Raw genomic sequence first — 13,946 nt, forward strand, 5'->3', positions numbered from 1 at the left:
AATTGAACCCAGTTCCCCCAAGATTGTAACTCACTGTACTAACTATCAGGCTATGCCTCCTATAGTAGACATATTCCCCCCCCCCCCCCCCCCTTAGATCTAAGGCACAAAAATAAAAGGACAAGTTAATTTTTTTATACCATAAGGATAATACTGGAAAAGGACCCACAGAAAAGGAACTCAAGGGAAGGTGAATGAAGGAGATTAGGGAAAGAACAAAGAAATGAAGTAGAGAAGAGAAATCAAGGCAAGAGGCAAAGGGAGCAAGGAAGCTGCAAGGGCAGAAAAAAAAGGAGAAGAATCAAGCGTATTCTTTGCATGCACTTTCCATCAGGTTGCCAATGCTATTAGTATGTTGGGCAGACCAGTGAGGAGCAGGCTAAGGATCTTTTTTGCTTATCACTGCAAGCAGCCAAGGTGCCATGGCAACCAAGGTATACACCGCAGAGAGGCGGCAGCCCCCAGCGGGAACAGGGGGGATGAGCCAGCTTTTGGAAATGAATTACACCACTTCTCCTTGGGCCAGCCCAAACAAGCTCGTCTGCTGCAGGGAGATAAGGTCTGTGTGCGCACCTCCATGGAAATGGAGATTATTGTGGCATCTCTCCATGCAAGAGAAATATCAGATAGCAAGCATGAGACTCTGGATTTAAGAAGAATAATACTTATACAAGACAATGGATATTTTTGTAAAGTTTTTCAGGAGAGGGAGGGCAATTTGTAGTGTTTTGTGGAAGTGAAAGACAGCATTGGTAGAGTTTCATATACAATGGAAAAGTGCTGTGATGAGTTCTCTTTGAATGCACCCCCACTTCAGCACTGCAGCACCACCTGCTTTCTAGTGTACGAACCTAAACTTCACTCAACCATATAACTAGCAACAGCTGTTAAGGCAATATTGCTCATGATGATATATAGCACACTGGATGACTTCATTAGTGGTCTCTGTATTTATCTGTAGGCAGCCGAACCTGAGCTTGTATGTATTCTCACACTAGAAAAATAACAGAACCCAAACCTCACCTCTTCCCCCTTCCCAAGCAAGAATCAAATACATTTCATAATGCCTTAAATTTGCAGTATCCCTCATGTCTAGCAGGAAACCATGTCCAGTTTCTGATTCAAAGGCAAATCAGTGCCAGTGATAGAAGAGACCAGCCCAGTTAAGGAAATTATCAGGCGTGGTCTAACGTCCTCTCCCCCCTAATAATAATCTCCCGTGAATTATTTATACGGAAACTGTAATTACACTGAGCAAAACAGTGTAGCATGCATAAAGCATGCTTAATTATCCAACCACCTGGTGTAAATTCAGGAGCAGCCAATAACTGTTTGCTTAATAAATTATCCTTCGTTTGGCTAAAAGAAGCAGTGAGAAGCCAACAGAGCTCAATTAGTGAAAGATCATCAGTCAGCAAACTGTTGCATAGCTAGTGACATCACGACATTTGATTCCTACATGTCTAAGTAAATGATGACGATATTAACTTTTCCAATTTTCCATTTACTTGATATACCACCTATCCCCGGAGGTATCAAAGTGCTTAAAAAAATCGTATTAACTAACCAGACATTGTAAGTATATATTTAAAATAATAACATGAAAATTTTATTGAATGACAACTGGGGATGTAGCCATATAGGGGTAATTTTATAGCCAGGTACATACTCATTTCTAGAAGATTTTGAGAACAATTTTGTAAATATATTTGCATATAAAATGTTTTGCACGGGCAAATGGGCTCTTATATAATTAGGTGATGGGTGAAAAAACATGCAGTGCAAGCTGGCATGTACGGTACTGTAGAGAAGGATATTCAGGAACACAGGTGGAGCCATAATTTACACATATAGGGATAGATTCTATATATGGTGCCTGAAAAATCCGCACGGAAAAGAATTACACCTAGGCGTATTCTCTAAAGTATGCCTAAATTTTATAGAATAGACTTAAATTTCCACACTGTATATAGAATATGCCAAGTGGCTCACCTCACAATCAAATTTGGTCACATCCATATAGGCCACATTTTACTTGGTGTAAATCCTGACACCTAAATTAGGCGCAGATTGGGTGTATTCTATAATAATGCGCATTGATTTTAGAAATGCACATGCTCTGCCCCTGGCCATACCCCCTGTTCAACTATGCAACTTAGAATTTAGGTGCACCTCGATATAGAATACACTTAGCGAGTTGTGTGAGTAAATCTCAATTAATGCCAATTAGTGCTGATAATTAGTTCTTACTATCCAATTAAAAGCACTAATTAGCTAGCTAACCAATTAAGTTATGCACATTGTTATAGAATACGCTTCAGTTTCTGCATGGATTTTTAGGCGTCAAATATAGACATATGTACTGTGGGGGCAATTCTGTTATTGAGAACTTCCATTTAGGTGGTACAGGGTCTATTTTATAAAAGAATCTAGGCCTCTAGGTTCCTTTATCAATGTAACTGGCTATCAACATGTCTAAAATTTAGGTGTCCATACTTATGTCTGCCATAGAGTTGGTGTAAGTGGGATCTCTGATTACTTGTCTAGTTAGTCTTATTATACCTTACTGTCCTAAAAGAGTCTTATGGTCCCTTAATGACCACCGTCTTGTAGTGTTGGATCGAAAAGCAGCCCATTACGACTCTACCTGACACACAGCTTTTTATTTTCTGGCTCCTTTTACCTGGAACAACCTACCCCTTTCTCTTCACGCTAACTCATCGTTTAAAGGTTTTAAGGCTGACCTCAAAATATGGCTATTCAAAGAAGCGTATGGTGCTCTTGATTGACTTCTACGATTTCTACGACTGTCTGACATCGACCCATCAGACCCATTTCTCCTGCCCTCTCTCTTTAAGATCTTTTGTACCTTACCCTGAATTATTATCCTTTGGTAGTGCTTATGCACGTGGGTTCTGGAAAACTAGCAGTCACATGCCTACCATTATTTAGGCATAAACATTTACACCATTGAGCTGGCAGAAGTGCTCGTGCCTTACATTAGGCACCTATTATGCTAGTATTCTGTTGCAGCAATTACACAGGTAATTGTTCATCTAGAATTCATGCCTAGTGTGGATCATTCTGGTACTTAACTTTAGGCAAACTTTTGAAAATTATCCCTATATCCTCGGATTCTATAAAGCCATAAAAATTGCACGTACAAATTTAAGCACGATTCCGATTTGTATGCACAATTTATTAATTGAATAATGAGCCAATTAGTGCCAATAATTGGCTTTTTTTGTGATGATTTTGTAGGGACCATTTACTGAATCTACCCCATAATGTGCACATAGATGTGGACATGTGGAGGAGCATTTTCAATATGACATCTAAGTCAGACTATGGACATTTTGCACTAAGCTTGGGATTTTATATATGGCACCTTAATTTCCACATGGAAATCGAAATATATTCTATAACAATGTGTGTAACTTAATTGGTTAACTAGCTAATCAGCACTGTTAATTGGATGATAACAAGCAATTATCAGCACTAATTGGCATCAAATAAGATTTACACACACAACTTGCTAAGCGTATTCTGTAATGTGGTGCGCCTAAATTCTATGCTCCATAGTTGAAAAGGGGTGTGGCCATGGGCAGGGCATGGGCATTTCTAAAATCTATGTGCGTACTTATAGAACACACCCACTCTGTGCCTAATTTAGGTGTTGGGATTTACGCCAAGTAAAACATGGCATAAATGGCCATGACAAGTGTCCACTAGTGCCCACTACAGATATCTCCTCAGTAATCAATATTATGTAATCTCACACAAAATAGTTCGATTCGATTACTATTATAACAAATTTAATACTAATTGACAGAAGGGGTGAAGATTTAGTACTCAACTGTGTGGGACTTAAAGGGGCATACCTTGATAATGCAACAGCGAAACACATGTCCGTATGCAGCCCCGAACTCTAGCCAGTATGCAGCCCCGAATTCTAGCCTTTTGAGATTTAAAGGAAAGGAGGTTTATATAACCTATTATAAGATAAGTTTATACTACTTTTTGATTCATTAGAAGATAAATGTATAAGATTTTTGACCTAAAGTTTTTTCAGAAAAAATCTATAAAATCGTTTTTGTAAGGTATTCCTCATTAAGACCAATGACAAGAAAGGTGGGAACTTTTGCCGAAAAGAAACTTAGTGGTGTACCACCAATAAACGGAGTACCGCCTCTGAAGGTCTGAAGATACCTTATTTGTGAAGTATTAAATTTGTTATAATAGTAATCGAATCAACATATTTTGTGTGAGATTACATAAATGGCCATGACTACATTTGGTTGTGTGTAGAGGCATTCAGCGTTATTCTATGTACAGCGTGGAAATTTAAGCCTATTCTATAAAATTTAGCTGTACTTTACAGAATATGCCTAGGCATATTTTTTTCCACACCGAATTTTCAGGTACCATATATAGAATCTAGTCCTACATGTCCCAAATCCAAATAGAAAACATGACCATTTCAAAACTGCAAAACGTCTTTCTTTTTAGAAAATACCATTTTATGTTCTGTGTGTTTACCTTTTCAGGCCAATAAAAAAAAAGTGTAAGTGAAAATGTAGAAAATCAAGCCATTGGGATGTAGGAGGGGCCAGCATTTTTAGCAGACTGGTCCCCCAGATATCTCAAGAGAGCAATGGGGCACCCTAGGGATACTGCTGTGGACATCCATTCCCTTCGGTGGTCATCTGGTCATTTAGGGCACATTTTTGTGGCTTGGTCATAAGAAAAACAGGACCAGGTAAAGTCGTCCAAGTGCTTGTCAGGGACGCCCTTTTTTTTCCATTATGGGTCGAGGATGTCCAAGTGTTAGGCTACACCTCCAACACGCCCCCGTGAACTTTGGTCGTCCCTGCGACGGAAAGCAGTTGGGGACGTCCAAAATCGGCTTTCGATTATACCGATTTGGACGACCTTGTGAGAAGGACGCCCATCTTCCGATTTGTGTCGAAAGATGGGTGTCCTTCTCTTTCGAAAATGAGCCTGAAAGTGGATGATTTGCATTAAGAAAAAAAAAGCTGTTTCATGTCCACAAGATAGACTCATTTAATGACTTAGCATTCCGCATCTGCTCATGCTATCATAAGAGGGGCAAAGGCATGAACTTCTTTGGTCGGAGCAGTAACAGCTGCTGAAATGGAACAAATGCAGCAACATGAGCACCCCAAAGGTTTGGGAATCAAGTGTGCGGAGGATGATGGGAAATTGAGTAGAAACTGAGGGGGGTCTTTGACTAAGCAGCAGTAAGCTCAACGTGGGTTTGCCACTCACTAAATCGGAAGTACCACCGGGCTACTTCAGCAGCCTGGCGGTAGTTCCCGCTCCCAGTGCATGCCATTTCCAGCACTTCAGAAACATTTTTATTTTTGTAACTCTGGTGTTTACCCGGCGGTAATAGGGCAGTGCGGCGCACTTCCGGTTACCACCAGGTTAGTGCAGGAGCCCTTACCGCCACCTCAACGGGTGGTGGTAAGTGCTTCCCCAAAATGGCTGCATGGCAAGTGCTTCACTTGCTTCATGGCCATTTCTTTAAAAAAAACCAGCTTTTTACCTGTTGCAGTAAAAGAGGGCCTCAGCGCGCGTCAAAAACACATGCTGACACTAGCGCAGGCCCCCTATTGCCACAGGACCCCTGAATATCTGGCTGTCAGTCACCATCTTCAACTACTTATATGAAACCTCCTGGACCACAAACCATTTAAATTTATTGTCAGCCCTTCTTACCAGTGGCGTTCCTAGGGGGGGGCGGGGGGTGCAGTCCGCCCTGGGTGCACGCCGCTGATGGGGTGCTGCGTGCTTGTCTTCTCCGCTCATTCCGTGCTCCCTCTGCCCCGGAACAGGTTACTTCCTCTTCCGGGGCAGAGGAAGCATGGAATGAGCGAAGCAGACAGGCGCGCGGCACCCCCCCAGCAGGTAAAAATGCACCCGGTGGGTGTCATTTCCCCGAGGGGGAGGTGGCCTTTTGCCGGGGTGGGGGGGGGGGGTCGCGCTGCACTGGGGGGGGTGACCTTTCACCAGGGGTGGGGGGCGCTGCTCCCAGGGGGGACATCGGCAATCCGCCCCGGGTGTCAGCTACCCTAGGAACACCACTGCTTCTCACTAGTGCATTGGTTCTCAATCCTGTCTTTGGGACTCTCTCAGGCAATCAGAGTTTTTTGAATAATCGCAATAAATGTACTTGAAATTAATTTGCAGGCACTGCCCCCAGTGTATGCACATCTATCTCATGCATATTCATTGCAAAATCCTGAAATCTTGACAGGCTGGTTGTGTCCCAAGAACTGAGTTGTGAACCACTGCATTAGTACTATATCCCTTAAATCAACAACCAAAACCTTTCTGGTCAGAGTCTACACTTTCCTCTGTGTTTTGATTATCCTGCATTCATCTGGATATTGAAACACAGAACACATAAGGAAAGTCATACATTCATTGTTTTCACTTCTAGTTCTTGAGGGCCACCAGTGGTTCAAGTTTTCAGGATATCCCTAATAAATATCTTACTGTTGAAAAATTGTTAGAGAAGTATATAACAAGGTGTTGGATTTTTATCTTTGTCAACCCTGTACGATTTGGTATCATAGATATTGAATAAGATTATATATGATGAATGAGCAGTATAATTGAAGGAGTATGGAATGATTGGATATAGTGTGACTGTTGAAGGAAAGATGGATATGATATGGTGTTGGGAAATTGTTAAACATAAATAATATATTATAAGTGGAAAATAAAAAGGTAAAAAATTTATAAAATAGAGTGGTGGTTACTATTAAGAGAGGTATTCAACTATAAAAGTGGTGACTATTAAAAAAAAGAGAGAGCTCAGTAATAAAGGTAATAAATATGCATGAGGTAAATTTGCATATACTGAAGCATGTAAATTTACCTCATTTATGTTCATTAGGGATATCCTGAAAACACCAACTGTGCCTCTGTCCAAAAGCAAGGCTGTTAAGTTGGGGATCAATTACTTCTTAGGTGCCAGCCAGTAGCCAATGGGGATAGTCAACAAGCTTGTGCAGAAAGATCTGGTTGGATTCCTGTGCTCTGGGCAGACTGACAGCAGGAATCAGCTACATGCAAAATTCATAACCCCCAGATAGGAGCTTTATTCTTTGTGCACCAGATATTTGTATGAGCGGCAATAGGGAGCAAGCCTTCTGGATTTGGGATGCAGCCATTTTTATGGTTTATCATTTATTGTCTATTATAATTTGATATATTGCCAAATCTACAAAAGGTCCAGGTGATGTTCAAATACAAAAAAAGCATAGTAAGGAAGGAACTCCGTCAACAAAACAGAACATCAATCCTACAAGAATACATCTCCACTCGGATTGCAAAGTACTCAAGTATAGTGACCATAGCTCTTCACAAGATCACTAAATACAGCCCGTAAAAGATGTGTCTTCAATAGTATTTAAAACTTCTTATAACATTGCACTGCTCAAAAAGGGACTGGTAACTTATTCCAAAGAATAGGACCAAGCCCAAAAAAGGTGCTGCTCTGGGCCAAATAATGACAAGTCAATGCTGAGATCAGCAAAACCACTCTATGAGCTGATAGAGACCTCAATGATCTTCCTGGTACATAAGGAGTAATAAGAGCATCCAAATAAGGAGGACCGTTTCCAAATAATACCTTATGTACCAGAGTGAGGGGGGTAGTTATTAATGTGGGCTACCGTTAAGAAGTGCAATTCTACTGTTAGCATAAATTATTAGTCAATAGGTCTCATTGCCTAAAATAGGACCTGCGTTAAACTGATATGAGCTAGTGCTAACATAACTTGTCTTAACGGTAGCCCATACTGAAAACTATGCCCTTATGAATCTTAAAATCATCCCTGCAATTAATTGGGAGCCAATGGTGCTATAGTCAAAGAGTAACGAACTGATAGAATCAACTAGCTTTGCAAATGGTTTATGATCCCTGGCTGGGAATTATATTTGCAAATGGAGCATATGCATTTCTACAGGACAGGAGGAGTATTCAGGTACTGTTCTAATACACATGCAAGCAACACAGTCTGAGTGCAACAGCAATAGCTGAAATTTGTCCTCAGGAGAAGAGATGTATCTATATATTGCATACATTTAATCCCAAAGTAGGGTTATTAGGCAAAATTGAGTGAAACCAGCCCAGAAAGTAATATATGCAAGCTCATCACATCCCAAAACATCCTGGACCTTGTTGTCATTTATATGCATGCCATATATATTTGGCAAAAGTGTGAAGAGAAGGAGTGGGAGGTTGACTATGGATACCAAAGACTAGAGAGATTAACACTTTTAATCAAACGTTTATTGATAAAAAAGACTTGACACAAACGTTGTGTTTCAGTCACTGGGCCTGCATCAGGAGTCTACAAGAGAATATATATATATATACATATAAAAATATTTAAAATATATATATAAAATTAACAGTACAGGAATAATGGCAAATAAAGGCAAATGAAATATGCTAATTTGTAGAGAAATCAAAAATATGCATAAAAACAATATATATCATCTCATCATTTGAGTCCATTAATAAAAATAATGTAATAAATGATAATAAAATATACAAAAAGTATGATTTATCTTATAGTATACATATATATAAAAGAATATATATATGAAAAATAACAGTAAAGGAATAATGACAAATAATGGCAAATAAAATGTGTAGAGAAATGAAAAATATATACATAAAAACAGTATACATCATCACATCATTTAAATACATTATTTAGAATCAAACATATAAACGGCAAGTGACCGACTCACCTGCAAATGCGCAGTAGAGTTGGAACGCTGAGAGTGTAGAAGTCCAAGCCCCGCCTCCACCAGTAGTACAGCCCAATAGGGAGGAGGGCTTGGACATGGGTGTGGAAATCGGAGGAGGAGGGAGCAGGGAGGGAAGGAGGAGGCGGAACTGAGGGAAACAGACGCTGGGGAGAGGGCAGGGGAGAGAGCAGGGTTGGAGGACGGGGGGAGGCCATAGGAAGACAAAAAAACTAGCCCGTTATTACGGGCTTAACGGCTAGTGATTTAATAAATGATAATAAAATATACTAATGTGTAAAAAGATAAAAGTATACATTAAAAAGTGTTCATCTCTCCAGTCTTTGGTGTCCGTGGTTAACCTCCCACTCCTTCTCTTCACACTTTTGTGTTTTTCTGTGGGGCGTTTGAGTTCTCCGCCTCAGGCGGATTCTCCTGGATATATATTTGGCAAACAGCAATACTATAAATCCTAGAATAAGATGAAACCTGATTCACTGCCAGAATAGCCTCAAGAGGCTAAAGTATCAGTAGTGATGCAGTATTTTTATAATTAAGATAGCATCATATCTATGTTGAAACTTGGGAATGACATGGCCATTCTCACACCCCTTTTCTTGGTTGCGCTTTGCCCCAACCAACTTCAATGTTGCCATCAACAGATGCATTATAATTATTGCTGGTAATTTATCACCCACCCATATTATTCCATTGATTATTAATAATAACTGAGATTTGCATTTTTATTAAATGGCTGGGCCGGAAAGATTAAAAATTGTTCATGTTAATTTAATAGAACCTTGACTATTTCAGCTTCTGTGGCATCTTTAATTCTCTGCTTGCCCTGGACAGCACAGCTCTGCATCAGGCTTCCCATTCATCTTGCATGGTAGCAAATTAACCCTTTGTACTGGAAGGTAATGAATGGAATGTTCTCTGCAGTCTTCATATTCACAAGAAAAGATTCTAATCACGTTACTACTTTGTTTCTTTTAGTGCAAAATAATATCAAATAAATAATATTTGGCAGTACAGCAGAAAATTTTAGCAGCATAGGATTTCAGTCTGGATGTGTTTTGGTAACTTAATAATAGTAATTACTAGTAAATTTGCCGGCCGGAATTCAAAACCATTTAACTGGCCAGGAATGGCACCTAGCCGGTTAAATGGTATTTAGCCAGCTATTTGCCCATATTCAGTGGGAGATAGCTGATTTCCAGTGCATCACTAGCCAACTAGTTAAGTTGGAACTGGCCAAAAATAAACCAAATGTTCAATGCCAGTCACCAGAAATGGCCCAGCATTGAATATCCGAGCACAGTGCTGACCGTGGAAGGCAGCCTGGCTTCCTCCTGCAGTCTGAATATCAGCCCTATAGACTTTTTGACCAAAGCCACACCTTGTCTATGCATGCTTAAATTCTGTCATCATTTTGGTTGCTACTGTGTCTGCAGCAGGCTATTTACCACCATTTAGGTAAGGTGTCTTATTTCTATTCAGGGTTGTCGAGAGACTGAGCCAGGCCCAGGACAGGGCCGCCGCCGGGCCTTGGGCACAGCCGCCGCCCCCCCCCCCCCAGGATCGTCACTGCTGCTGTCCCTCCCCTAGATCGTTGCTGCCACCCTGCCCAGGATTGCTACTGCCCTCCCTACCCACTGCAACTGTAAGTACTTTGGCTGACGGATCCCAAGGCCCCACCAGCAGAACAGTCTTCCTCCAGTGCTGCTCTTTTTCACTCTGCCGCATGGCCTGCCCCTGCGGCTACTTTTTGCTCTCACGTCATGCATGCTCAGTTTCAAAACTAAGCATGCGAGGCCTGAGGGGAAAAGTAGCCGCTTGGCAGGCAATGCAGTAGAGTGAAGAAGACAAGCACTGGAGGAAGATCTGTTTTTCTGGGGGAGATCCCTGCCAGCCTGCTGTGTCTGCTCCTCCAGGTCCTCCCCAGCCTTCAAGGGGGGCCCGGCGCTGTTTTTCTTTCTCCTGCTCCTGTTGGGATGCAATCACCTGGGTCCCGTCAGGAGCAGGCGAGAGAGAGAGAGAGAGATCCTGGCACTGGGACCCCCTTGGAGGCCCGGGTCCAGGGAATTTTGCCTCCCCTGCCCCCCCCCCCCCTCTAGGCGGCCCTGTTTCTATTGATGCTGCTGATGTATGCTATGCTTTCCTACTGGATGGTTTTCCATACAGTTACACAATGTGGACTAGATTCTACATATGGTGCCTGAAAACTCTGCATGGTAAAAAATAAATATGCCTAGCTGTATTCTCTAAACTACACCTGCATTTTATAGATTAGGTTTAAGTTTCTGCGCAGGATATAGAATATGCTGAGTGCCTCTCCACACGACCAAATTTGGTCGCATTCATTTAGGCCATCTTTTACTTGGCATAAATTCCGATGCCTCGATTAGGCGCAGAGCAGGTATACTCGATAATGCACATAGATTGCAGAAATGCCCATGACCTGCCCATTCCATGCCCATAGCCACACTTCCTTTTCAACTATGTGACTTGGAATTTACCCACACCACGTTATAGAATACACTTAGGTCCCTGTTTACAAACCCATGCTAGTGGCTGCCACGCAGCAATTCAGACAAAGCCCATTCAAAGTAAATGGGCTGTGTCAGCTTTACCACACTGTCAGCCACTAGTGTGACTTTGGCGCAACTTTGTAAACAGGAGGATTAGTGAGTTGTGCACATAAATTTTAACTAATGCCAATTAGTGCTGATAATTGCTTGTTAACATCCAATTAACAGTGCTGATTAGCTAGTTAACCAATTAAGTTGCATGCATTGTTGGAGATTACGCTTCCATTTTTGCACAGAAATTAAGGTGTAATATATAGAATTTGGAGGGGGGGGGGCTAAATTTATTGTCTAAGCACTGCATGCTTAGTTACTGGATTCTTATCAACAAGTCACTTCTGTCTCAGCACTTTTGTTGGCTTTTCTTGACTCATGGATTAATTACTGTCTGCATTTAAGTCTGTGTGATGTTTTATTGAATATGGTGTACATGTCACATTGTTTTTAACACTCTACCTGCTTATTTATTTATTTGTGACATTTATATCTCACATTATCCCAAACAAGCTCGAGTTCATTGTGGCTTACAATAAACAGTATAGGATACATCACAGAGATTAATGCAAAAGAGAGAAATCTAGCTGTAAGAACCCAATTATACAATACAATATCAGAGGCGTACTGGGATAGCTATGGATATTCAACATTTGAAAAAACCTATTATGAATGAGAAATTGTGCATGAAACAGTGAGAAGGCTAATGGTAAATAAACAAATAACCAATTCAGGGGAGAATGTCACATTCGAGTTATTTTGCATACTCTGCTGCTCGTCTTATCTTCCGCCCGGACCGATACACTCATATCACGCCTCTCCTCAAGTCACTTCACTGGCTTCTGATCAGGTACCGCATACAGTTCAAGCTTCTCCTTCTCACCTACAAATGCACTCGATCAGCAGCCCCTCCCTACCTCTCTACCCTCATCTCCCCTTACGTTCCTACCCGTAACCTCCGCTCTCAAGACAAATCCCTCCTTTCAGTACCCTTCTCCACCACCGCCAATTCCAGGCTCCGCCCTTTCTGCCTCACCTCACCCCATGCTTGGAATAAACTCCCTGAGCCTATACGCCAGGCCCCCTTTCTGCCCATCTTCAAATCCTTACTCAAAGCCCACCTCTTCAGTGTCGCCTTCGGCATATAACCACTATACCTCTACTCAGGAAAGCTAGACTACCCCAACTTGACATTTCGTCTTTTAGATTGTAAGTTCCTTTGAGCAGGGACCGTCCTTCTTTGTTAATTTGTACAGCGCTGCGTAACCCTAGTAGCGCTCTAGAAATGTTAAATAGCAGTAGTATTTAGCACGTTATGGTACCTTATTTATTATTTGTGTAATTTTAAATACAGATGTCCCATGTTTTTTTTATTATTTATACTGATATATATTTGTTATTTTTTTAGCCCCTGACTCAGCCCTTGCCTGGGCAAAACACGACCTGTGTCGGGCATTTTAGGTTTTGTACCCCTAATAAAAGATTTGGTTTCACCGTTCATCTGATCTGTTTGTTTCTGTTCATCATCTTGTTTGCTTTTCTGTCTGCAGCAGGCTATTCCAGGCATTCGAGACCCTCTTCATAAAAATGTATTTTGCACATTAATGGATCCTTTTACTAAAGTGCATTAAGGGCCCTATTTACCAAGCTGCGCTATAGGCGCACAAACTTTTTAGCGCATGCTAAAAGTTAGCACACGCTAATGATAGAGAAACCCATTTGCAACCTTCAAGAACTGAGTGAATACCACTGCTTTACGTTGACCTATAAATACATTCTCTGTCTTAACGCAAGGCTATCAAGTTGAGCTTTTTCTTATGATGCAAGATACTTAGTGGTGCAAGTTACAACCGCAGGCTATGAAGGATCCTATTACACAGCAAAAGACTGGTTAGGAAAAGCTCTGAAGTCAGGCTGATCAGGTCATGGTGAAGCTAAGGGCATGACAGAGGATGAAGAGTTTCTATTTAAATGTCAAACTAGAAACAAGGCTGAAACAAGTCCCTTTTTTGGCAAATTCTGTATTCCATCTCCTCCTGTCCCCGAACAATTCATACGTACATGTTGGCCATTAGTACTTTTTGGCAAAACAGTTTATGTGAACAAGGGCCCCTCTGCTCCTGAACGTTTCTTTCTGGGTTTGGTTCTGAAAGATGTTAAGGCTAGAGTTCCTGTGTCTTTCAAAGGAAGGTCCGTGTAGAATGCTGCAGCTCGCTAGGAGGATAAAATGGTTTCTCTTCAGAGTTTATGTTTATTTTTATTACAAATTTATAACCAACCTTATCTAATGATCACAGTGGGTTATAACCAAAATTACATAATAAAAACACAGTATTACAAACTACACAAACAAAACAATTTTTCGGTGCATCTTAGTAAAAGGGCCCCTATATGTTCCATCTTTGCTTATATCCTTCACTGTTAAAATGTTCTATTATGTATTGTGTTGACATCGTAAGTAGTATACTATTGAAAACTCAAAAATCAAAAACAATATGCTGAAGAGCAAAAATAACAAGACACCTATCAAAAGAACAATTTGTTCTAAACTATGATTTTAATCCAGAACATCAA

Source organism: Microcaecilia unicolor, chromosome 12 (genome assembly GCF_901765095.1).
Source record: "Microcaecilia unicolor chromosome 12, aMicUni1.1, whole genome shotgun sequence".
Lineage (NCBI taxonomy): Eukaryota > Metazoa > Chordata > Amphibia > Gymnophiona > Siphonopidae > Microcaecilia > Microcaecilia unicolor.